This window comes from Pseudorca crassidens, chromosome 14 (assembly GCF_039906515.1).
Source record: "Pseudorca crassidens isolate mPseCra1 chromosome 14, mPseCra1.hap1, whole genome shotgun sequence".
Classification (NCBI taxonomy): Eukaryota; Metazoa; Chordata; class Mammalia; order Artiodactyla; family Delphinidae; genus Pseudorca; species Pseudorca crassidens.
The window spans coordinates 54173813-54201423 of NC_090309.1; the positions used below are offsets into that span (position 1 = coordinate 54173813).

General features: G+C 39.9%; 1 protein-coding gene across 9 annotated transcripts in view; it reads right to left on the minus strand.

Annotated features, from left to right (window-relative positions):
* SOCS5 (suppressor of cytokine signaling 5) overlaps positions 1-27611 on the minus strand; it is a 130821-nt gene that overhangs the window by 47211 nt on the left and 55999 nt on the right. For 3 of the 9 annotated variants that reach the window (XM_067703069.1, XM_067703071.1, XM_067703068.1), the window contains exon 1: positions 15764-15967. The exons of 2 other annotated variants lie outside the window; for them this stretch is intronic. The gene's annotated coding sequence lies outside the window, so the exon portion shown is untranslated. Of the gene's footprint in view, positions 1-14914; positions 15562-15763; positions 15968-16052; positions 16292-27611 lie in introns of those variants that run through there. 4 more of the 9 variants (XM_067703074.1, XM_067703072.1, XM_067703075.1 and 1 more) reach the window with 3 other exon arrangements.

Consider the following 27611-nt stretch of genomic DNA (forward strand, 5'->3'; position numbering starts at 1 on the left):
AAGGAGGTGGGCAGTAACGCTGGCTGAGAAAGCAGGACAAAAACTTAAAAAAAAACAGCTCTGGAAAAAAATGGAGAAGGGAAAGAAAGCAATATTACACCTCTTCAAGTGTACAAAGCAGTGCTCGATAGAAACCCAAAATTTTAAACTGTGAAACATGGGAGATTGCCTTAAATTAGAAAAAGTTTAGGATATATATTACGTATACAGTATAAGAATAAATGCCTGTTTCACTAAATCTATACAGATAAAGTTCAAGCTAAAGTACCTGCAAAAATGGAGAAGAGGCATATGATTAAGATGAGAAAAACTACAATCACTTAAATCCTTCTTCCCTCATCCTCCCAATCATTCAATTTATCAGAATTTTAAAAATTAAGTTTTTTGTATGATTTTAACATAGTACATGCTTATTGTAGAAAATGTGAAAAATACTGAACAGTATATAATTAAAAAATAACCCATAATTTAACTACTCAAAGTTAGCATATTTTATTTCACATCCTATTTTTTAAATAAATATATCCTTTTTAAGATACTCCAAAATATCATCTTACTTTTTTCATTTACTATATTTGAATATTTTCTTATACCTTATACCCTTAAACATCTTAAAGCTCATGATTTTTATCACCTGCCAATTATTTTTATTAGTAGTATACTAAACAAAAAATTTTAAAAACATAATTTATAATGTTTTTATGGTATTTGGTTATATGGCTGTATCATAATTTAATCATTTAACAGGCTTCTAATTTTTAAACATTATAAATAGCACTGAAATGAATAACACACACACTCATGTGTACACATAATGTACACACCTCTTATTTGCTTATAATAAATTCCTAAAAATGGAATTTGGGGCAAAGGATGTGAACATTTTTAAGGCTTCTCAATATTGCCAAATTGCCATTGTAATAGACTGAATGTTTGTATCTCCCCAAAATTCATATATTGAAATCTAATCCCCAATGTGATGGTATTTGGAAGTGGGGCCTTTGGGAGATAATTAGACCACGAGGATGGAGCCCTCATGAATGGGATTAGGGCCCTTATAAGAAGCAGTCAGAGAGCTAGCTAGCTCTCTTTCTGCCAGTTGAGGATACAAGAAGTCTGCAGTCTGCAACCCTGATGAGGGGACTCACCAGAACCCAGCCATGCTGGCATCCCAATCTCAAACTTCAAGGCTCCAGAACTGTAAGAAATAAATTCTGTTGTTTATAAGCCACCTGTTGTTTATAATACCATAAGCTTATGGTATTTTGTTATAGCAGCTTGAGCTAAAATAGCCATTTAGAAATTTGTACCAATTTATTCTCCTACCAACAGCAGGTATTTGCCAACACGTGATTCTTTTTTATATGAGAGACCTACTGAGCATGCCAACTACAACATAATGATTCTAACCTCTTAGGCTTTTTCCGTAATCTTATTTCATAAACTTAGAGAAAAATCTTTTAGGAAATATCTCTTGTAGTAAATAAACATTTATCCGTGTTTGAGCCATTTTTCCAGTGTTGCTTCTGTTTAATAAATTTACCCCGTTAATTAAATTTAAGTGCTTTTAATTAAAAATAGCATGAACTGCATAAATCCATTTAAAAAATAAATTATTCTTCTATGTGCATATTTGCAATATGAGATCTGAAACGATAAAGATAACCATGGTAAACTCTGGGTTTGGGGATATTGAGCTTTCTCTCTCTCTTTCTTTTGAACTTTCTTCTTTGTAGCTCTCTGTATGGCTTGCAAATTAAAATATGAGCTGGCTTTTTTTTTTTTTTTTTTGCGGTACACGGGCCTCTCACTGTTGTGGCCTCTCCCGTTGCACAGGCTCCGGACGCGCAGGCTCAGCGGCCATGGCTCACGGGCCCAACCGCTCCGCGGCATGTGGGATCTTCCCGGACCAGGGCACAAACCCGTGTCCCCTGCATTGGCAGGCGGACTCCCAACCACTGCGCCACCAGGGAAGCCCTGGCATTATTTTTTTAATGAAGCCATACTCTAAAAGGTATGATATACTGTACCAAAAATTATAGAAGTTTTTAGGGAATTCCCCAGTGGTCCAGTGGTTAGGACTCTGCACTTTCACTGCCAAGGGCCTGGGTTCAATCCCTGGTCAGGAACTAAGATCCCACAAGCCGTGAGGCAAAAAAGTTTTTAGAAAGAAGAAAAATTAAAATGAAATTCTACACTTCCATTTCCAGTTATGACCTCCTGATGTGAAAGGCAGTCCTATGTTGACTGTTGTCCAACATCTGAAAATAATATTTTATACATATTGCCCATCAAATGGGGCAATATATATTAAGTATAATTTTCAGATGCTGGACAACAGGCAGCATAGGACTGTGATTTCTGAGAGAAGGGAAACAAAGACTCACGAACACCCTGGCTTTCTGCTTGTGCCACAGGGAAGGGGAACCCCCAAAGAACACAGATATTGCACTGAGTTGAGAAAATAGAGCTCCAAGTCTGAGGCTACTGAAGGCATGGAATTTAAGGAGCAGAATACAAGAAAGAAGGGAGCTGTGGAGAGAAAAAGTTTCAAAAACCTGTAGAGAGATCTTCTAATCCTTTGCCTAGGGACTAAGCTGCATATGCACAAGGCAAAACTGCATGAGGCGAGTCAAAGAACAAAATCTGGGGAAAGAACAACTATGGAGCATGAGCTGAACAACTACCTGGGAGTTGTTCAAATTCCTGGCAGCTAGAGTAGAGAGACCTCAATGAACATGACATGTATTTGATAGAGATCTCAGAAAGGCCATGCCTTGGTATTAGGGCTAATCTAGTCCTAGAATAAATAAAATTGCTGAAAACCAAAGATAAAGAGAAAATCTTTAAAGCAGCCAGAGGTGGGGGGAAAGACGTATTACAAGTGAACAATGGTAAGAATGGCCACTAACTTCTCATCAGAAACAACTTAAACGAGAGAATATTGAAATCATGACTTTAAAGTGCTACAAGAAAAAAAAAAAAAAGAACTGCCAACTTAAATTTCTACATCCAGCATAAATACCCTTCAAAAATGAAGGCAAAAGGGACCAACAAAGTCCAGAATTGTCTTCCTGACACAAACAAGTAGAAAACTAGACAAAACATAAAACAATTATTTTCAGACACTAGGTAACAGGCAGTATGGAAATATGACCTCTGAAAAAAGGGAAAGAAATGAGGTGAACCCAAAGATTGCCCCACCTTTCTGTTTGGAACTACAACAAAAGGAGTGGGAACCCAAACAGAGCCAACAGTCTCACTGAGTTGAGGTGACAGAGCTCAGAATTTGTGGAGTCTGAGACGACTAGAATTTGCAGGGCATATTACCATAAAGGAAGAAACTAAACAGAAACGCTCAACAATCTACAGAAGAGGTCTCCCTGAGTTTCTGGCTAAACACCAATCTGCGTATGTGTGTTATGTAAATCTATGAGGCTAGACAAAGAAAAACTTCAAGAAAATAACAAATACCAGGGAGCTCTAAGCCTCACAACTTCCAGAGTTCACACAGGGCCAGGATCATTCAGTTTCCACCAGCTGGGATGAATAAACCTTGATGAACACATGGGGCAATCAGGTGAGACACAAGAAGGGGCATGCCTCAGTAATGGGCCCAAACTAGCCCTAAACTGAAAGCTATTCTAGAACTGCCCAAAACCAAAGCCCAAAAAACCCTGAACACAAAACTCAAACGATCAATCTGATCCACAAAGCAACTGCCTGCCAGAATAAAACTTAATACTCAAGAAGGAAAGACAAAAAAAAAAAAAAAAAAAATCAAGGCAAATACTCAACACCATAACCCCAAAAGAAATTACCAGATGTATGAAAAAATAAGAAATGGTAACCTATAATCAGGATCCAGGAGTGGTAGGGATAAAGAGAATTTTAATACAAGGACTTCAAAATAGCTATTAGAAGAGAGTTCAAAGGCTTAAAGGAAAACATGGACATAATGAAAAAAAGAAAAAATCTTAACAGAGAAGTGGAAGTTATTTTTTTAAATCAATAGTAATTCTAGAACTAAAAAAAAAATAACACCTGATATAAAAATTTAACTTGATGGGTATAACAGCATATTAGACAAAGGAGAATTTTTTTAAATTAGTGTGCTTGGGGCTTCCCTTGTGGCGCAGTGGTTGAGAGTCCGCCTGCCGATGCAGGGGACCCGGGTTTGTGCCCTGGTCTGGGAGGATCCCACATGCGCGGAGCGGCTGGGCCCGTGAGCCATGGCCGCTGAGCCTGCGCGTCCCTGTGCTCCGCAACGGGAGAGGCCACAACAGTGAGAGGCCCACGTACCGCAAAAAAAAAAAAAAAAAAAAATTAGTGTGCTTGAAGACTGGGAAACAAACTTTTCATGTTGAAAGAAAAGAAAAAGGGATTAGAAGAAAAATGGAGAGAACTTCAGTGATCTGTGAACTAATATTAAGTGGCTGAATGAACATATGCAGGACTGGAGTCTGAGGAGAAAAATACTTGGAAATTCAAAAATTTGAAGTTAGATGGCTAAAAATTTTACAAGTATGATGAAAACAATACACCCACAGATCTAAGAAGCTCAATAAACCCCAAGAATAAACACAAATAAAACCATACCAAGGAGCATCATAATAAAGTTGCTGAAAACCAGTGATAAAGAGAAAAATCATAAAAGCAGCCAAAGGGAAAACACATATTACATATGGGGAAACAAATAGAAAAATCACCAGAGTTCTTGTCAGAAGCTATGCAAATGAGAAGATGGAGAATAACATTTTAAGGTGCTCAAAAGGGGAAAAAAACCCTGAAAACCTACAATTCTGTAACTACTAACAATAACTTCCAAAACTGAAGGCAAAATGAGAGACAAAGTGGGGACAGAGGGAAAGAGAGAGAAAGCTGCACTAAAAGAAATATAAAAGGAAGTTTTGCAAGCAAAAGGGATATGATATTAGGCACAAACTTGAATCTACACAAAGAAATGAAGATCTAAATAAGTGATTAAAATGAGAGAAATAAGAAAGACATTTTTCTCATTTTTAATTGTTCTAAAAGGTAACTGCCTGACAAAAACAAAAAGATCAGCAACAGGGTTAAAACACACATATCAAAATGTATGACAAAAAAGCACAAAACATGGGAAGGAGAAATTGTAACATTATGTACAATTCTTGCATTACTCATGAAGTGGTATAATATTATTTGATGGCAGACTGTTATTAATTAACTAGAAGGACTACCACTAAAAATTTTTTTAAGAGAAATGTTATAAACCAACAGAAAAAATAAAATGGAACCATAAAGAATAATCCATCCAAAAGAAGACAAGGAAACCAAGGAAAAAAGAACAAATAGTAAACAAATAGTAAGATAGTACATTTTAATCCAACCTTAATTCCATTAAGTGTAAATGGTCTAAGCTAGTGGTAGGCAACCTTTTTCTATAAAGAACCAGAAAATATTTTATGCTTTGGTCTCTGTCCCAGCTACTTAACCTTGCCACCTGTAGCACAAAAGCAACCACAAACAATATGTAAATGAATGAACATGACTATGTCCCAATAAAACTTTATTTACATAAACAAGTGGTAGAGTTTGGTCTGCCAGCCATAGTTTGCCAATTGCTGGTAAACACACCAAATTAAAAGAGATATTGTCAGACTGGATAAAAAAGCAAGACCCAACTACATGCTGTTTACAAGAAACCCACTTTAAATATAACGATATAGATAGGTTAAAAGTAAAAGGATGGAAGAAGATATACCATGCAAAATCAAAAGGACACAGAGACTTCAGAACAAGGGAAATTACCAGGAATAAAAAGGGACATTTCATGATGACATGGGGACCAATTCATTAACAAGACTTAACAATCCTAAATGTGCATGCACCTAACAGTGCTCTAACAGTGCTTGAAACATGAAACAAAATCTGATAGAACTGAAAAGAGAAACAGAGAAATCCAAAATTGTAGGTGAAAACTTCAACTCTGCTCTCTCAGTAATTGATAGAACAAGCAGGCAGAAAATTAGTAAAAATATAGAAGATATACAAAGACCAACCTAACCTAATTGACATTTAGAGAGCATTCTACCCAGCAACAGGAGAACATACATTCTTCTCAAGTACACATTGAACATTCAGCAAGATATACCATGTGTTGGGCCATAAAACAATAAAAAAAGCTTAAATGGACTGAAATTATTAAGAGTTTGTTCTCTGATCACAATGGCATTAAATGAAAACACAGTAACAAAACACCTGGAAAATTCCACATATTGGGAAATTATTTGGCAAAACTCTTTGAAACAACCCATGAATCCAAGAAAAATTATAAGAGAAATTAGGAACTATTTTGAATATAATGATAATGAAAATGTATAGCTTTAAGTGTTGATAATTTTTTTAAAAAATTAAAAATCAATGACCTAAGCTTTCACCTTAAAAGCTAGAAAAAGGAGAACAAATTAAACCCAAGTATGGAGAAAGTAAGGAATTAGTAAAAGAGCTCAAATCATGAAATAGAAAACAGATAAACCAGAGAGAAAATCAACAAAACCAAAAGTTGATTATATGAAAGGACTGATGAAATTGATAACCCCTAGCTACACTAATCAGGAGGGAAAAGGAGAAAATGAATCCAATATCCAGGAATAAAAGGGAACATCAGTACATATCCTACTCACATTAAAAGGAAATACTGTTTCATAAAATATATAATTTATTTTCAAGCTGATAAATTTGACAAGTTAGATGAAGTGGACAAATTCCTTGAAAGACACAAATTACCAAAACAGACACAAAAAGAAACAGAAAATCTGAACAGTCTTAGACCTATTCTTTTAAAAACTGAATCCTTAATTAAGAACCTTTCCACAAAGAAAACTCCAGGTCCAGATGGCTTCACTGGTGAAGTCTACAAACATTTAAGGAAGAACATCAATTACACCCAAACTCCTCCCTAAAAGAAAGGAAGAGGGAACACTGCTGGTAGGAGTGTAAAATGGTAAACCCACCTTGGAAACTGTTCTGTTAATTTCTCATGTTAAACACACCTATCCCATATACCCAGCAATTCCACTTCTAGGTATTCACCCACAAGTAAAGAATACATGTGTCACAAAAAGCCTATACAAGAATGTTCATAGCAGCTTTCCTCATAACAGTTGAAAACTAGAACAACCCTTTCCACAATAATCATAAACAAAATACAGTATATCCATACAATGGAACACTAGTCAGCAACTGAAAGGAACTAAACACTGTTACATGTAACATGGATGAATCTATATTTCAAACAAGAGCTTCATATAATCTTTATGCCCAGGAAAGTTTGATAACTATGGGTATAGAAGTACATAATAAGAAAACAAAAAGAGAAAATATAAGGGATTTGGGTGGTATATAAATTAATCAGTGCCATATACATCATAACTTATATGTAACAGTTGTCATCTTCCATAATTGCTTAATTGCTATTTAAATCATGTTACAATACTCTTCTGTTCATGTTCAATTTTCTACTATGTGTTCAAGGAGTACTAACTCCAAATTTTAGTCTTCAATCATATAACAACCCTAATTTCTCATTAACTCCATCCCAAACCATGCATTTTAGATAAAGAGTCCTGTTCGCCAGTTCCTTTGTTTTTTCTTAATGTTCTACTTCCTTGGTACATACTGTTTTCCCTCCCTCTTTAATAATGTTATTGTTACCTTTTGCTGCACAGCCTTGTCTTTCTACCTCCTTTAAAACTGAACCAAAAACTCATCTTTTCCACTAAGTGCTAAACCACCTCAGATTCCTTCCAAATTCCCTCAGCACTTGAAGACCTTGCTCCCAATAGATGTATTTATTTTACTGAATTTGGACATCACTTCTTAATGACTCACCAACTCCATCCCCTGGCTTAGAGAGTAGAACCTTTGGGGGAGAACTGAAAAGATTACAGTCCTCTTCAAGGTTCTTTCTCTTGTGCTGTTTTTACTTTTCTTTCCTGGAGTGCCATTTTATTTGCCAGAGCCTTGAGCTCCATAGGGCTGTAAGAGTAGGAGAGAAAGAGAGGCAAAGAGATGGTTGAATAGGGCTGATCTGGGCTAGATTTTAAAGAAGGTGAAAAAAGCCTTCAGGCTTCAAAATCTGTTCAGACTACCTCACCAGCTCAAGGAAGCAAAGAGAATTCCAAAGAGACTAAAGTGAAGAAGAAGGAAGTGCATTTGTCTACAAATTCCCTGTTATGCTGATGGCCAGACAGGATGCGGGACACTATTTCAAGGACACTAAAATACTTCTGGCAGGAAATATTTCTATATATTCTTTATAAAGCTATGCGGTGGGGGTTTGACTGGAGGTGGGCAAATTTAAAATACATACTTTAAAACGTCTACACTCTCGAACTTAGGGCCAGCGCTGGCAGTTACTTTTTGTTCTGCATGCATTATTATTTAGGAATTATGGTCATTACTTGTCTAATTTCAAAACTTTCAACTACAAACGTTATGCCTTCCAAATCACATCTATAAACTTAACCATGTTCCTGAGCTAGACCCGTTATTTCCAACTGATATCTTGTTATTACTTATCTAAAAAGCGTAACTACTTATCTGAAAGCAAACTCAGTATTCCCCTTCTCTCAAACTTGCACATATTTTTCTCCTGCCAAGTCAGGAACCTTAGACTCGTCTTCAACTTCTATCACCTCCGAACACTAACCAAGTCTGGAGGACTTAAACTCCTAAATATCTCTGAAATCAGTGGTCTTGTTTCTATCCCTACTACAAATTCCTTAATTCAGACCATCATAATCTCGTTCCTGAACTAGGGCAGAGCCTTAAATGGCATCCTTGACTGTGATTTGCCTACCAGAGGCCACAGAAAATGCCTCATTCACTCACCCTGCCATACATATTCCTTGGTGAATAAATGTCTCAATTCTCTGTTCCTCCAGCCTGTACTCTTCATTACAGCTATAATCAGTTTTTAAAGGACCAAACTATTTGTATCACTTCCTCATCTATAAAACAAAATAAAAATACTAACTCCGGGCTTCCCTGGTGGCGCAGTGGCTGAGAGTCCGCCTGCCGATGCAGGGGACGCGGGTTCGTGCCCCGGTCCGGCAAGATCCCACATGCCGCGGAGCGGCTGGGCCCGTGAGCCACGGCCGCTGAGCCTGCGCGTCCGGAGCCTGTGCTCCGCAACGAGAGAGGCCACAACAGTGAGAGGCCCGCGTACCGCAAAAATAAAAACCAAACAAACAAAAAAAACAAAAAACCTAACTCCTACTATGGCATTTTGTTCCCATTCTACCTTGGCGTTACTCTGATTTCCTAATTTTCTTTTGCACTCATTTTGACAGATCAAACCTCACCCTTTTCCTTAAACACACTATGCCCTTTTATTTTCAATAAATCTAGAATAAACAGTAACTCAGTGCAGCTTATTTTATTTTTATGAGCACGCTTATACAATTTAAAGCCATTAGCTAAACCTATACAGAAGTGAGGAAACAATCAGACAATACAGCCAACTCTCAATTAGCCTATTTTCATAGCCTTGTTAACATGGTCCGTGTAGACTAAATGGAGAAGTGAATAAGATGTTTCAACTACCTGCTAAGCTTTTTCCTTACCATAAATTAATGTTAAAAGTCTTCAGTTACAGACTTATAACCCTCCTTTTGATCAACAGGCACAAAGAGAACTACAACTCAATCTTCTTCCCATCTATTCACATACTTTCTTTCATCTTCTAACATCTCTCTTCTCCACTTCTGCTGTTTCTCCTCTTGTACTTTTCTCTTTTCTCTGTACTCTTCCACTTCTGATGTTTCTCCTCTTGTACTGCTACCTAAGTTTTCACAGCATCCTCTCTGTCCATCCTTCACAAGAATATCAGTATTCCTCTATCCCTCTTACTGGTAGAACACTTAAAAATTCACAAAGTACTTTCACATTTACTTGGTTCTTAGAACCTCATTTTTGGGGGATTCCAAAATCAACAAATACGAAATATGTGTAATAGTTTCTATATAATATGTTAGTTACCCTTGTAAGTAAAATATTTTCTTATATTTTAACTCACATTTGAAGAAATTACAGTTCAAAAAAATACAGCTCAGTGATTCATCTAACACACTGGTACTCCCTCTGCTTACAACTCTACAACCGCTCCTCACCTGCTCATCTCTTAAGACACAGCTCAGCCTTCCCGTACTCCCAGAGCAAGAACGTTAAGGCTGTTTCAATGCTATCCTAATGTTTTCACACCAGTCTTTCAGACCAGTAGAAGAACCCAGGTCGCTGGACGCCTACTCTGTAGTCTTTCCCACCAAAAACTATTTTCTTTGTTAATGTTACCCTTATTAATGCCCATTAATGATCCAGCATTTTATAAAGGCAACAGGAGAAACATTTTATGGGCAGCCAGCACTGCATTTAAGACTGTACACAAAACATCCCTAGATTTCCTTAACAATCAAGAATTTAAGGAATGTCTCTAAATCCTCTCAAAATATCTAGATACTACCTCTTGTGGTAATGACATCCAAAGTTGCCACAGCAAAGAAGTCAAACAACATTTCATAAACTGTAAATTAAACGATTACAAGTTTTCAAAGCTGCCTCCTAATATCCCGGAAATGTTTAGGGTTAACAATCAAAAGATCAGGGCCTTATCAGGCCCAATTGTGCCACATATTGGCCAACTTGGGAAAGTCACTTAACCTCCCTGAATCAAATTTCCTCTTTGATAAAACTGGATAATGCCATCCACCTTTCAGAACTGTTAAGAAAATTAAATCAAAGAATGATTGCAAATCACCTGGCCTGGAACATAACAGTCAAAAAATGGTAACCCCTTTTATAATTATTTTCATGTACAACATCATTCTTGTTTTCAGAACCATGTCCCACAACACTCAACATGCTCTTCCTAGGACTTTGTAGCCAGCCAGTAACTACAATAAATGCCTTCAAGGAAGTTATCTCCATGACTTCTGGATCCCCTTCCTGGGTCACAACTCAGCCTCTAAATATAATTTAGACTATCTCACTCTCTAACATCTCTAACTCTCACTCTCTAACATCTACATTGAAGCTAAGAAAGTAGTTTGCATGGTCTGTACTACTCAGTCCATGTACCCATGAATTTTCAATATGACTAACAGGCAATTCATAAGCCATAATTTTTTTTTAACATCTTTATTGGAGTATAATTGCTTTACAATGGTGTGTTACTTTCTGCTTTATAACAAAGTGAATCAGCTACATATACACATATATCCCCATATCTCCTCCCTCTTGCATCTCCCTCCCTCCCACCCTCCCTATCCCACCCCTCTAGGTGGTCACAAAGCACTGAGCTGATCTCCCTGTGTTATGCGGCTGCTTCCCACTAGCTACTGTTTTACATTTGGTAGCGTGTATATATGTCCATGCCACTCTCTCACTTTGTCCCAGCTTACCCTTCCCCCTCCCCGTGTCCTCAAGTCCATTCTCTATGTCTGCGTCTTCATTCCTGTCCTGCCCCTAGGTTCTTCAGAACCATTTTGTTTAGACTCCATATATATGTGTTTATTATTTTTAAATATATAAAGAAAATCAACTTAATGAAAAACTGAGCAACAGTTGGTTGTTTTTATTATAGCATGATATTTACGGTATCTTTTGAAACCACATTTAATTAAATATTTTATTCATATAATTAGATTATGCAATAGACGTGAAGAAAAGGTCTGCATGTCTAAGTTCTACAGAATTCCTAAAAGCATGTCATGAGGCCAAAAATGGCCAACAAATTGTAATAATTTCATAATCTTTATTAAAATAATTTATCAGAAGAAGATTAGGAGCTGGTCACTCTCAAACATTAAAATTCTGTATCAATGAAAGAAAAAAAATAACTGGAAGCTTCTGATGGTGCCATGTAACTCTCTTAGCTCTGCTGGTTAGCATTACTTCAGAGTAAAGGGACGTATTTATCATCTGAAGTACCACCAACAGAATGCCTGCCTGAGATCTAAAACAAAATAGGAAAAAGCAACTACTGGCGTAATAAAGATGCTTTTGAGCTATAACCTGTTTCTGATTTTAATCTCAAACCTGTAAAATGGGTTCAATTCAATGAAACTCTAAAAATAAGGGCAATTTTTAAATATTATGTGATATACATTTTAAAAATAACTGAAATTAATGTTAAAAAAAAAGAGGTCTAAAAAAAAGTAAGCTCATGTGTGACAGCTGGTAAGAAGCTACGTGGAGGTACAGGTGGTAAAGATGTTGTGAGAAGGAAAGATCACAAAAACGTGGCTGAATAAAAATTAAGAGGACTGTAAACGGAAGACGAGCTGCTATAAAATCAACTGCAGAACCTGATAAGGAAGAACTCCAGAATATCCAGGAGAAGAAATTCACCACTGTCACCATAAAGCACATTTGCTAAACCACATGTTCTTGAGACTAACTAGGCCTGGACTATAGCAAATCAAAAAGAACGAAACGTTACAAAATTGGAGCTAAGCAAATTTTATCACTAAAACCTAACAGTTTAATGAATGAAGTCATCAAAATATTCATTTAACAGAAAACAAGGTTCAGTGATTTTCTCAAGGTTCCATTGGGAGAAGGGGTTTGCAAATAATAATAGACCTTATAAAGCCCTGGTTTCCTCAGCTAAGTTTAATCAGTAGGACTCCAGAACTCACTGTATTTTCAGTAGAATATCTGCAAATCAATTATTAACATTTTAATTCTAGAATAATGAAACTGCAACAGTGACATTCAGAAAAACAGCCACCTTCACTCTACCTTGATAGGTACACCTAATTCAAGGTCCAAGGTGAGCACAGTAAGGACTAAAAAAAATAATAAATGAGGGCATCATTTGCACTAAGTGCCCCTTAAAGCAGACTGTTATTTATAAAATAAATATGATAAATACTGATCATGTATTTATCTGGGAATTTTCTGTAGCCACAAAGTGACTTCGTTAACAGCAAGGAAACAAATAAGCATACAAGTACCTGTACATACCTAATGAACATTACAAATAATATTTAATATTTGTTGCACCCTTTCTCTGTGCTAAGGAAACACTTTTAATCCTCACCAATACCCTACTGAGGTGGGTACTTTTATTAACCTCACTTTACATGTGAGGAAACGTAGGTACATAATGGTTAAATAACTTGCCAAGGATCATAATGTTAATTATACAAATCCAGTCTTTCCTACAACTATGATCAAAATCATGTTTTCCTAAGTATCATGTAATTCTACTATCGCTCTTTGCAAAGGTACCAAAATCCCTTTTAACATAACAAAACCCCCACACTTCCTTAAAATAATAATTTTTGTATAATTTATCTTGAAAATACTAGAGCCTTTTGAATTCTGAGAAATTTTTAAGCAATTAATTTTTAGCATAAAATTTAAAGCACACTAGCCTACTCTAAGAAGTTCATCTAATACTTCAATCTAGATGACAGTTTGTCTCTTCCCAATGAGAGGGGAACATCAGCACTTCCACTAACACTGCAGCATACTGTTTTAAACTGTGCAATGAAAGCTCATCTTGCTTTATGTCATTTCATGCATAAAAGTAGTCAACCCAAACTTCCCCATCCTTGGAAGGGAACAACATCACCCATAATCCTAAAACCACTTACAGTTGGCACTAGAATGCTTTAGAAATAAACAATGTGAATGTCATAAAGTAGAAAAACCCTGGACTAGAGTTCAGAGACCTGCCCACCAATCCTGGCTCGTCGCTAGCTAGAATTTTAGTCCCTTCCACTGGTCTGGGTCTCGGTCTCCTGATCTGCAACATAATCATATCCATGGTCTACTCTTCCAGCTCTAAAAGAAATGTGACTCATACACATACATCTTTTTTCCAAGCTTCCCATTCTCATTCTGTTTAGTTATTACCACTACTTTGCAGGCATTAAGCGTTATTTTCCCTTAGTTTTACAATGGGAGAAAACAGCCCATTCTAAACAAAGGTGATAGGAGAAAGCCCTCCTGACCACTGGTTTGCCATAGATGAGTCTGAAGGTGCATAACGTAAAAACTATTATAATGTTAAAAGGTGTTAGGTTTCAATATTTTAGGCTACTATTTTGTGTGCCAGTACATTCTCCCTAAAGACGGACAGTAAAATTCAAGGACAATAGGGAGAAAAAATTTAATTATCCATTATTTATTCAAGAACTAAGAAGGTGCCAACTGAATATATTAACACCTTTTTGCAGAAATGTTTTCTCTGATGAATTACATTTTACAGCAAAGGGAAAATACAATCTACAAAATTTTCTCATACATGTTTAAGTGCTCCCTTTAAAAAAAAAGCTTTTATTTTGTAAACTGTGAGGAATTAGTAAGATAACATATATGATTAAGAAAAGATTAAAAAGCTAGCTGTGCAATTCTTAGCTTCCTCTTCTCAGTGACATGAAGAACCTCCGTGGGCTGCCACAGAGGTGGATTCTGTGGACCAACCCTGGTATGCATTTTCTATGTTCTCAACTCTCAAGAGAATTATGCAAATACAAGATTATTAAAATTAAACTAAGCATCTGACATTAAGATTCCCAAATTTGCATACTGCTTTCTAGAGCTGCTAGCTTACCAACATCTTCCCAGTCCAACACTTTAAAAAGTTAAAATTGCATGACCTTGTAAAGAAACAATTAAAAGCAAGGGAAAGAAAGCATGTGAATTACTTATTAATCTTCTAGAATAAAAGCCAGTAGCAAACTGTAATAATACAGTCCAGTCTAAATGTTAAATTGGAAGTAAGCCACTGCTATGGATGGAGAGACCTGAAGAAAGGATCTTCAGCAGATGGAGAAGCTGCTACAAGAATTTCAAGGTGCAGTTTGAGAATTTCCAGCAAAACTACTAACTGGTATAACACCATCGAACGCATACATACCTTTTAAAATAAAAGATAACTGCCAAGGTCCACCTTTTGGTTGGAATGCCGAAAGAAAATGTCAGAAATCACCTCGTGACTCCAATACCCCGGCCTCTCAAAGTTCAGAACCAAGCAAGTTGTGTGCTTAAACTGTTTCTGAGCATCCTTTTTTAAATGCAACTCCCTCTCCAGAAAGTCATTTCGCTTCAGCTGCCTGAATCCCCAAATCCCAGCACCAAAGAATCTTAGGACCCCAAGTAGTTGCAGAGGGTCTTCCAGCGCCTGCCTGCGCATCCCTTTCCACCTCGGGTTAAACTCTGGAGGTGCTCCAGTCGCTTCCCCCATCCAAGCTCCCCAGTTCCCTCTATCATCTCCGGATGAACCTCTCTTCTCGTCGACCTTGAGGACCCCCGGATCGGAGCCTTAGAGCCCCAAGTGACTTGGCGGGTGCCCCCTCCCCTGCAACGCGCGCAAATGCCCCACAGTCTCCGGTGACCTCCCCCCCGATTCACCACGACCCAGATCACGAACGCCCTCCGGCTAGCCCGGAGCGACCCCCTTCCTCTTAGGGGCCCTACGTTCCTCCAACCAGAAAAACAATTCAACGAAATGCATCAAGAGCCCACTGAGCGCAAGCTCCCACTACGCGCCGCACGGTCTGCACGGGGCTCGCGGCCCGGGTCCGCCGTCCCCCGCCCGTCGTCCTCTTCTCGGCCAGAGGGCCGGCGCTGCCTCCGCCCGGGGTGTGGAGGCGCCGGCCGGAGGCGGACTGCGCCGGGCGCAAGCACCGGGGGCCGAAGAGGCGGCCGCTAACGGCTGTGCGGGGGCCAGGGAGCACTCAAGGGCCGGGCCACCGGGGACACTCACCGGTCGGGGCGCGCGGGGCGGCCTCATCCAGGGGCACCTGCGGCCAGGCAGGACGGGCCCGGACGGCGCAGTCACCGAGAGGGCGAGTCCGCCCGCCCGCCCGCCGGTCCCGTCCCGTTCCCTCCGACTGCCCGAGCGGGCGCAGTCTCGCTTCCTCCGGACGGAGTCCGGAGACCCCAGCTCCGCCGGATGCCCCCGCCAAGCCCCCACCCCTTTCCCCGGCCACCTCCCCCTCTTCACCCTTTTCCCCTCCCCCCCTCCCCCCAACCCCCACCGGAATGGAAAATACCTCCTGGGGCGGGGGGCGGCGGAGGCACGCCTCTCTGAAGGGCAGCCTACCGTGACCAATAGCAGACGGGGCTCTGGAGGGGCGGGATTCCTAACGGCCAATCCGAAGGCGTGTGGGTGAGGGCCGAAGGAGGGAGGCAGGGAGCGAGAGCGGGGAGGCCCGGGAGTCAGGGAGGTCCGGCCGCTCGGGTGCGCGCTGTGCGCGGCTGCCATTTTGGAGTCAGGCCGCTGCGACGGCGGCCGGGTCCGGCCCGGGGGAAAGGGAGGAGCCAGTCAGGTGGGAGAGAGGGGGTCACGTGGGCTTGAGAGGCGGGATAAGGCGGGCTGCGGCCGAAGGGGAGGGGTTGGCGGCGGCGAGTCACGGGGGCTGAAGAGGGTCACGTGGTCGGAGAAGGTCCAGAGGTGGGCTTGGGGGCGGAAGGTCAACCTTGAGGAGGGAGAAGCAGGAAAGCTTTGTCCCTGGTTTCAACTCTGTTAGGGAAAAGGAAAGGAAAAATGTTGAATGGAGGGCGTGAGTGCCCGGTCGGAAACTGTGAATGAGTCTCCCTAGCTCCCTCCAGCAAGGAGCCTCCCTGTTACTAAATTCCAAGATCCACGGGAACCAGGGCACTTCGTTTAATTCAAGCATTCCCATCCCCACTCCCAGCTGTCATAAACGTGACTCAATGATCAGATGGAGGAGTGTCTCCCACTTTTTGCTTGCACTTTGTATGGAAGGGCCCCCGCCCTAGAAATGGCTGAAAGAATAAAAGCGTAGTTGAGGCATTGTGCAGACGCCAGGACAGGCCATCTGGCCTTACAGAAGCCTTGTCGTCATTCACAAATTTACCCAACACTTCTGTGTTAGACATACCCCTGATCGTATTACAACGCCTCCAGACAGAACAAAACAAAGTTGACTATGAGACCCTGTCTAGTTCTCATCCTTATTTCAATTCATGCTTCCAGTACAGGCTAAATTATACTCCTTACTAACCCACTGAAAGTGCTTCTCTTAAGGCTACCAGTGACATCCATATGATCGAGTTCAAGGATCACTTTTTCGTTCTTATATGATCTCTTTTGCAGTTGATTCTATGGACTACATCCTTTTTCTCCTCCCCAACGTACCCCTTACCCCAGTTTACCTAAGACCATAAACCCTCAGATTGTATTTCTCTTCAGTTAACCTTTATAAATCGGTTCTGTGTTGGCTTTTTAAGAGAGTCCCGGGATCTGATCCTCAGTTGGTGCATAGCCATTCTACTGCATACTAGGTGGTCTAACCATTTTGATGGCTGAGTGTACCTTTAATGAGATCCCTATCTGCATACCTCAGTGCTTTTGGATATCTCCACTTGAATCTAATCTTGACATATCCAAATCAGAACACAAATACCTACTAAGAAGACCGCAAACCTGCTCCTTCCCATCTGTTCTTTATCTTCTTTGATAACATTACCATTCATTCACTTAAGCACACCAGAATCTGCCAGCAGTCCTCCAGGCTACTCCCTCACAGCTGTAACACTTCCCTACCCCTTTGAACTTCATCATGCTGATTATATTTACTAAATGCCTTTTGTCTCAATTTCTACAGCCACTGCCTCACCTGGGCCATTTATTCATTAGCCCAGTATTTACTAAGCATTTTACAATGTGCCAGGCATTTTTTGAGGTGCTCAGGATATAGTGGTAAACAAAAGGGACAAAGTTCCTGAGTAGGGTGAGACAAAGCATATATGAGTAAAGTAGCAAATAAATAATTCAGGGATGATACCCCAGTGCTCATAGCAGCACTATTTACAATAGCCAGGACATGAAAGCAACCTAAATGTCCATCAACAGAGGAATGGATAAAGAAAATGTGGTACTATATACAACGGAATATTACTCAGCCATAAAGAGGAACGAAATTGGGTCATTTGTAGAGACGTGGATGGACCTAGAGAATATCGTACAGAGTGAAGTCAGAGAAAAACAAATATCATATATTAACTCATATTTGTGGAATCTAGAAAAATGGTACAGATGATCTTAATTTGCAAAGCAGAAATAAAGACACAGATGTAGAGAACAAATGTATGGATACCAAGGGGGTAAGGGGGTGGTGGTGGGAGGAATCGGGAGATTGGGATTGACACATACCCATTATTGATATTATATATAAAATAGATAACTAATGAGAACATACTGTATAGCACAGGGAGCTCTACTTAGTGCACTGTGGTGACCTAAATGGGAAGGAAATCCAAAAAAGAGGTGATTTTTGTATATGTATAGCTGATTCACTTTGCTGTACAGAAGAAACTAACACAACATTGTAAAACAACTATACTTCAATAAAAATTTTAAAAATAAAATAAATAAGCTATATTTCTTAAGGAAAAAAATAATTCAGGGGTGATATGTGCTATAAAGATCTCCCCCCGCCCCAGAAAAACAGGGAAACCGGCAAGAACCTCCCGAAGTTGTTGCCCAGCTCTTCACCTCAATCTCCCCCGCCCCGCTCCCCCATGCCCCTCGGCCTCCCCACCCTGCTCAATACCTTCTCATCCTTTCCTCTTATTCTTGAAGAAAAGATAGCCCTGATCCTTTCAACTGGAGTGATTTTCTTTCCTTTCATCTGCCAGGACTTCCCCCTATCTATATGTTACAGCTGCCTTAATACAAATCCCCCAACTAGGAGATAAGCTACTTTGAGGGCAGGGATCACACCTTATACATTTTTATGCCTCCACAGGGCCTTGGCTCAGAATAGGTGCTCACAAAATGCATGTTGAAATGAACTGGTGAATCCCCTGACCCCTGAATCAGGCTGCCACAGAAGCATCTCCAGCTCAATCAGAGTGGAAGGTCAGTGAGCTCATCTATTAGAGTGTAGAGGCAGTTATGCCTCATGGCAGGGGGCAGGGTAATAATGAATGAGATTACCTCTGTTGGTCCCTTCCAGGCCTGGGATTCCATGATGCTGTGCCCCATGTCGCGCAGGAGTTGCATCATAAGCACTACTTTACTTGACAGTGCCCAGTACATGTGGGCAATTTAAAAGTATTCTTTGTTTCTGATGACGAGCTTCAAACCCAGAGCACTCTGGGTGAATTGCCAGGAGAGGCTCTGCAGGAGAAGGATTGCAGTTGCCACTTGACTCTATTTCCAGGCCCTTGGGTATTGCACCCCAACAGGGAATGAGATGATGCCAGTTCCGTCACAGTCATTGTAATTAAACCCAAGTTCTGGCAAAGGGCGGTGCGTAATTATGAAGTATTATTATGGTTTTTATCATTATTAGGCACCCAGCTGCCCAGCCCAGAAAACCACAGTAGTAAAACACAGAGAAGCCAAGCTCCTCTCCCAGCTGGCATGAATCAATACCAGGTGTATTGGCACACAGTCCTGCAGCTCCGCTCATCAAAATGAAACCTTCTGTCCCCTCTTTTTGGCAAGATAAAATTTTAAATGAATGAAAAGAGGAAATGTAAAGAAAGACCTTGCCACCACCTCTAAATGGAGTTCCTTTTTTCCATGTCCCCTGAATGATCTCTTCTCATCTACATATTTATTGTGTAAATCTTTTTCAACTTTATCCTTGACCTGCCAGCTTTCTAAACATCATTCTACAATGTCTCCAGAGGATGTATTAGTTAGGGTGGGAGTACAGAGTGCAGAAAAGAGTGCTTTTACTTTCAAGAAACTTATAATACAGACTAAATAATTCAGCAAATATAGTCAGGCTTGACAAGGCATCTGCCTTTTATTGAGCGCCTACTCAATGCCATACTTGGCATTTTCACATATGCTAACTGACTTGATCCACACCACCCTGCAAGGTGGGTTTTATCGTCCTTATTTTCTTCCAGGTCTCAAAGACTTAGTGACAGAACTGAGATTCTAACATAAATATGCAAATTTGGTGACTGTATACTCATGGTAGATGTGTCCACACTGGGAGATGAATATAGGTATCAGATACCACCTCCTTCTGTCAAATTAAAAATGGTTTTTTGAACAAAACAGATTTTAAGCTGAGCATTGAAAGGACAATTCAGAAGTGATGCTGAGGGAATGGTGCCAAACAAGGAGGCCAAATTGGCCATAAGCCTAAAATCAATCAATAAGGAGAAAGATTTCTTGTTCAGTGATGAGTCATATTATATTCTTCAAGTACATTTATTATCTCAGTTCTTCCAAATGAGGAAGTCAACCCAGGTGGTACAAGGGTGGGCTGAGGATGGAGGAGGGTGGTTTGGGGAGGGAATAAGTTTTCGAATGGAGAACTCCCAAATGGCCCATAAACTGGCACATTGGGCACTGGCTTCTGAAACAACTGGAACCATGGCAGCTTTCTCTGCTGCTTCTCAGTTGTTTTTAACTGATGTATGTAGAACAATTTCTCATTCTCTTATTTTTTCTAAAACAATTGATTAACACACTTTTAAAAACTATTTAGCATTATGTTGTACAAGGCAGTTCACTTCTATTTTTAGTGGGTTTTTTTTTCAAGGAGTTTAAGATTCAATAAAATGAACCTGTTTAAAGTGTACAGTTTGATCTGTTTTGAGACACATATACCCTTGTAACCACTACTGTAATCATGAAATAGAAAATTTACATCACCCCCAAAAAGTTCCCTTGTGCCCTTTTTGCAGTTGGAATTTTAATACAACTTATATTTTGGTTACTCTAAATCTAGATTTCCAGCTTCAACCTTGCTTTCAAATTCTAGGCCCATACTTTTAGCTACCTATTTGACATATCTACCTGGATACTACACACAGGTACCTCAAATCAAACAGGACGAAAAGATAAAGCAAGTGCTTTATCTTAGCTACAAGAAAACTCCCATCTCCTACTTCCAATTCCCTTCTCAAATCATTTTTCTGTATTCTTCAATTTGGCTGAGGTAGTCGTCATCTACTGAGTCATATAAGCTAGAAAATTTAAAAAATAATCTTCACTCTTCCCTCTCTTCAACCTCCCAAAAAAGTGATTCTACGTCACACAAACATTTTGTAATCAGTCCTTTCCATTTCCAGTATCCTCATTCAGACACATCTCCCTTGCATGATAACATAAAATCTCCTGACTAGCTTCTTCATGATCCAATTCATTCGACCTGCCACTCTAATTTTCTTTTCAAAACCCAGATCTGACTCTTTAAAACCTCTACGTTCAGAGACTGCCCAACTGCATACAAAGTGGCACTGAAAATCTTTCACCGTACGGTCCCAACCTCCCCTCCTGGATTCCTCTGCTCCCTGCCACATAAAGCATGCTATACATTTTCATCTTTCTGTGCATTTTCTCAGATCTCTGTCTGAAATGTGCCTCTTCCTCCACCGGGAAACTCCTCCAACTTTCACAGCCCCATTTATATGACTTTACTCGGTAAAGTCTTCTCAGACCTCTCCAGATAAAAATAGTCTTTCTGTTTGTTACACTTGACCTCCCACAGCATGCTGCACATACATTTATCACACTGAACAGACAGAGTGGTGAAATAGAACAGGAGAGCTGAGTCAGAAGATCTGGGTCTAACTTAAAAATCTCATTCACCACTTGCTGTGCATCTGAGGCAAGTCACATAACCTCTCTGAACCTCAGTTATTTCATCTATAAAATTGGGATAACACATAATAATAACCCCCTCATAAGACTCTTCTGGTGATTAAATGAAATAATTATAAATGTGAATGTGATTTGCACTATACAGATATTAGAGCTATAATAACAAAGCTGTATCTTCTGATATATTGTGAGCTCCGTGAGTGCAAAACCAGCATCTGGTTATCTTTATATCCCTTCTACCTAACATAATGCTCAGACCTGCCTGTTGCCTAGACTGGTTTATGACATAAGTTACCATTTCTTGCAGAATCATATTCTCTCCATTTACTCTCTTAGCCTACTTTGTACAATATAAAAGCCAATCATGACATCCTCATTTCTTTTTATAATTGTTTATTGCCTTTATAATTAAATAGTTTCATCAAAAGGTCTCTGAGGAAATGGAATATATAGTCTATCCATGATTAATTTTAAATGCCTTTATTTTTATTCAACAAAAACTTTTTAGAGCCATTAAATGCCAGCCCTGTTCTATGCACTGGTCATCCAGAGGCTAACAAGAGCCTTCACAGAACTTACATTAGAGTGGGGACGGTAAGCACAAACCAACAAATGAAGATGTTAATCTGTAGAGTCAAAGGTGCTACAGATAGAACAATGTTGAGGGTGGGGCTGATGAAACAGGAGTGGTCAGAGAAAGCCTCCCTGAGAAAGTGGCCTTTGAGCATCAGTAATGAGGAGACAATCCTACAGAAGGAAGGAGGAATAGCCTTCCAGGCAGAGGGAAGAGCACAGACAGAGGCCCTGAGACAGGAGAAGGCAAAGTAGATGTGAGGAACTGAAAGAAGGCCGACATGGTGTGGAGGAAGGGAGGGGTAGTGGTAGGAGGTGAAGTCAAAGAAGCAGACAGGGCTTGGAAGGGCAGGGTAAAGAGTTTAAATTGTATTCTAATTGTAATAGAAAGCTCTGAAGGATTTTAAGCAGGAGTATGATATGATTTGATTGTTTTTTAAAAGGATCTCCCTAACTACATATGGAGAATGTGTTCTGGGGGCGATGGGAGAGAGGATCAGAAAGTGGCCTAGTGATTTTGGTCCAGCCTAGAGATGGTGGTGGTCTGGATTAGGGCGGTAGCCTGAAGATTGTAAAGAGTAGTAGGTTTGGGTGTATGTTTGGCAGATAGAATTGACCGGTCTAACTGATGGATTTAGTGACAGTGAGTGAGGGAAAGACATTAAAGATCACTCTTAGGATTAGGAGCTAAGCAGTGAGGTGGATAAAAGTTCAGTTTACTGAGTTGACAGAGTGCCTACGGAGGCGCTGTGTTAGGCTTTGAGAATACAAAGCCCACTAAGACACAGTACTTGCTCTCAAAAAACCCAGGCTAGTGGGGAGGTCTGCCTCCTACCCCGGTGATTTCTGTGGGATGTTTTAAGCACAATGTCAGAGCTCTGCACTGAGAGTGTCAGGAAGGAGCCCCTAGTCTCCACTGAGAGTGTCAGGAAGGAGCTCCCGTGTCCCCTGCATTGGCCCCTAGTCTAGTCCAGCTAAGTGAACCAGGAGGCCTACTCTCTTGGGAAGATAATGGGCACTTTCATGGCTTTTGTGAATATGTGCAGCAATCCACATTCTAGATAAAGCTTTAATTTAACTCTTTATGTATAACTTTCCATAGTTGTCAGCAGCATCTTCCAGGATCTTGGATTTTTTTTTTTAAGAGAAGAGGAAGGAAGGATATGGAAAAACAGCCAGTAGGTTAAAGATGCTGGACAGAAGCAAGGTGCTCAGCTAACAGGAATGGGAATCAGTATGGTCTGAGCTTCTGCTGTACCCACCTACTCGTACCAGGCCAACAGTAGACCTTTGGTTGACGATGAATTCAGATTTCTTCTTCTTTTTATTGTAATTGTAACTGGAACTTTTATGAGGTTACCATATGACTCCTGAATGACTTTTCTCAAGCTTTTTTCTTTCTGGTATTTATTTAATTTTTGATATTTGACCGGCTGATATATTCACATGTTTCAAAAATCAAAACAAAATTAAAAGGTATATGGTGAAAAGTCTCCCTCCCACCTTGCTTCTTCCACCCCATTCTCCATGCCCACCCACCCTCATAGGTCAAGATAACTATTTATATTGTTTTCCCATGTGTCCTTACAGTGTTTCTTCACACAAATACAAGCAATTCTTCTTTCTTCTCTTCCTCCCTTCTTACACAAGAGGTGGCATATTATATCTCCTGATCTGCATCTTGCTTTCCCTCTGACAATGTCTCTTGGAGATCTTTCATATCAGTACTAAGAGAGCATCCTCATTCTTTTACACAGCTGCATAGCATTACACTACAGTTTATTTAACCATTCCCCTATTGATGAACACTTGGGCTGTTTACAATCTTTGCTATTTGTTACAAACAATGCTGTGATGAATAACCTGACACGTATGTCTGCAGCTTTATCCGTAGGATAAATCCCCAGAAGTCTCCCAAACACTTTAATAAAATCTTCTAAAGGAATATTCTAAGGTGGTATGACTAGATTTCCAAAGTAGAAGCTTAGCTTTCCAAGGATTAACTCTCACGTTCCATTAAGAATAGTTCCTCATTCGTTGGCCTGTAAATTATATCCTTGTATTTTTTCCAAAAAGGAATTTTTTAAAATAAATTTATTTATTTGTTCATTTTTGGCTGCATTGGGTCTTCATTGCTGTGCACGGGCTTTCTCTAGTTGCGGCGAGCGGGGGCTACTCTGTTGTGGTGCGGGGGCTTCTCACTGCAGTGGCTTCTTGTTGCGGAGCACAGGCTCTAGGTGCGCGGGCTTCAGTAGTTGTGGCACGCGGGCTTCAGTAGTTGTGGCTCGCAGGCTCTAGAGCGCAGGCTCAATAGTTGTGGTGCACGGTCTTAGCTGCTCTGTGGCATGTGGGGTCTTCCCGGACCAGGGCTCGAACCCGTGTCCCCTGCACTGGCGGGTGGATTCTTAACCACTGTGCCACTAGGGAAGCCCCAAAAAGGAAATTTTTTAAATATTTAATCTTTCTCCTGCAACCAGTAATAGCTGGCATAATGTTTTAAAAAAGAAGAAAAAAGAGAATAAAACTCAGCTTGATTATGCCCCAGTTAATGAATTTTAAGCTCTAGAAAATACTTGAGTTTTCTTAATTCAACCTATAGAAGCATCTCTAGAATGAAGTCTCAGATGGGATTGATGGGTTTGGAGTTGAGAACTTGTAAGGTATGCACTGCCCCAAAGAGCTCTAGTGCTACCCTAGCCCCAGGGTCAAATATCCTTCAGCCATTTTTTATTAGCACCCCATTTACATTTCTCTTTATAATTCTTCAGTTTTCCATAGTTGCTTTTGGAAAATAGGTTTAATGCCTTGGTGAAATGGGTAGACTTCGGTAAATGTGCTTTATAACTGAGCCATGTAGAGTAAGTATCCTGTCTTTACACTAGCCACCACCCATACTTTTTCTTATTTATTAGATTCCAGACACATGAGACCAGGATGGAAGAATCCTAGGGCACTTAATTGACATGAAATATTTAGGAGAGCATATACAGATGTAGAAATATGTACAAGTAACGTGTCAGTGAGAGCTGCCACTTAAAAAATATATGTATACATCTTAAGAAGATAGCCCGTCCATATTACTATCATTATTAGAAAATAAAATTATCTTTCCACATAGAACTTCTCTTTGGTTCCATTTTATGTGTGGGGAGGTTTGTTAATTTGCTTGTTCGTTTTAATTGTAGCATGAAAGGAAGTATTTAAAAACAAACCATGAGGGACTTCCATGGTGGTGCAGTGGTTAAGAATCCACCTGCCAATGCAGGGGACATGGGTTCGAGCCCTGGTCCAGGAAGATCCCACATGCCACAGAGCAACTAAGCCCGTGGGCTATGATTACTGAGCCTGCACTCTAGAGCCTGCGAGCCACAACTACTGAGCCCGTGTGCCACAACTACTGAAGCCTGCACACCTAGAGCCCATGCTCCGCGACCAGATAAGCCACCGCAATGAGAAGCCCGCATACTGCAACTAAGAGTAGCCCCCACTCGCCGCAACTAGAGAAAGGGTGTAGCAACTAGAGAAAGCGTGTAGCAACGAAGACCCAACACAGCCAAAAATAAATAAATAAATAAATTTATTAAAAGAAAAAAAACCCCATGAAATTGACAAGTTTCAGCCAACAGCCATCTAGAAAGCTTTCCTTAGCTCTAAAGCTCTCTTCCTCAGAAATCACAAAATCTACAAATTGTAGAACTAGAAGTGTACAATATCTCTGAAGAGTATCTAGTCCCAGCTCTAACTGAAACTATCTTCAATTTTTTAAATGTCTCAAGTGAGGATTCTATAGTCTCTCTTTTGGCCATTACGCCCCCCCCCCTTTTTTGTTTTTAAATTAATTAATTTTAAAATTCCTTCTCATATATTTTGGTTTCTCTATTTGCAATATTTATCCTTCAAGTTTTCATTAAGCACTAACTCTTCTATGTGAACATTAGGAAATGTCAATCATACATTCTCCTTTTTTCTCTTCAGTTGGTAAGACTTGGACTCTGTCTTTAGGAGATAGCCAGAATTCCTGCTTAAGTGAGGAATAATACTCGATAAAATTATTTGTGCATCTGGTCCCCGAGTATTCGTAGAGAACATCAGTTCTACTGACCATACTCTAATTTTGTTCTGGGGACTCTGGTCCTCCATACTCTCAGGGCTTGGGGAGAATAGCAATATCTCTACCCCCATGCCTCAGGGGTGAAACATGTGACCTTGGTCTAGGTCATCAGTATATCCTATTCCCCTGGTCACAGTGATCCATTCTAGATCTACTAGAAAAGTTGGCTCTGGATTTGAACCTAGAGGTAAGTAGCAGCTTGGATCCATATTGGGTTCACGAGGTGAGAGATTGCCCAAGAATGGAGTCAATGTTGAAGATGCTGAATTGAGAAATGGAGAGAGAGAAACCAAGTCCTAGGTCATACTGTTTGAGCCCTGGATCAAGCTTCACCTGAACCAGATACTCTAAATTATTCAGTTACACGAGCCAGTAAATTTACCTTTTTGACTAAACTACTTTGGATTATGTTTTTCACCTCCGGAGAGCAAAGGATTTTTAGTTGATGCAACATCTTCAAACAAAATTAGACAAATTAAACTCACGTTGTTCCCACGGTTTGCCAAATTACATGATTTCCCCAGCTAATACACAGACTCCTTTCTTCTTGCATCTAGAGTGAATCTACCCTTGCAGCATACCTGTCTAGACACCAAACCAGAATTCTCTTCCCCTTCCCCTAAAGACTCCTCCAGTTCTATGTTTAAACCCAGCCCACTGGTGAAGTTAAAGAAAGAAGGGAACAGATGGCAACCTGATTCATATTCCTCTTATAGGGAATTAAGCCAATTTATTTTGGGGGTCAGTTCCAGTTCAGTTTCAGCAGTGAATGAGAGTTGTTTGAATCCATTTCTGGTTTAGGCCTGTAATCATCTGCAGTAATCCAAAGTCCTTCACAAGGAGAAAATACTTGGGGGAGTTAAAATTTTGTTCCAGTTTGACAGAACTATGTAACGTAGAATCAAGTTGCACCCATCTTGTTAGGCATTTTGTGCTAAAAGAGGTAGCATATGGGCAGGAGAGGGAGGTGATTAATAGTATACTTAATACGAAAATAATCAGCCTAGACTGCATCCGTAATAAGCTGTGTCATAAAATCTACTCTTTGGATTTGCTTTTAATGTTTCTAATCCACATGAGAGCATATTTTGAAATATCGTATAGTATCCACCCAATCACTAAAAGATAGGTTGAAACATACTTTGAAAATTTTGCCTCTTTTAGAGGAGCAAGTGTCTTGTAGGTGAAACATTTATGGCCTGAGTTTGAAAATTTTTTCTAATTAAAATGATAGTCTGTCAATATCTCAAGGCACTAAGACTTAGTGAACAATTTGGGGACATTGATTATCCTCTAAAATAAAAAGTAAAAATCTAGGTTTAGAATATC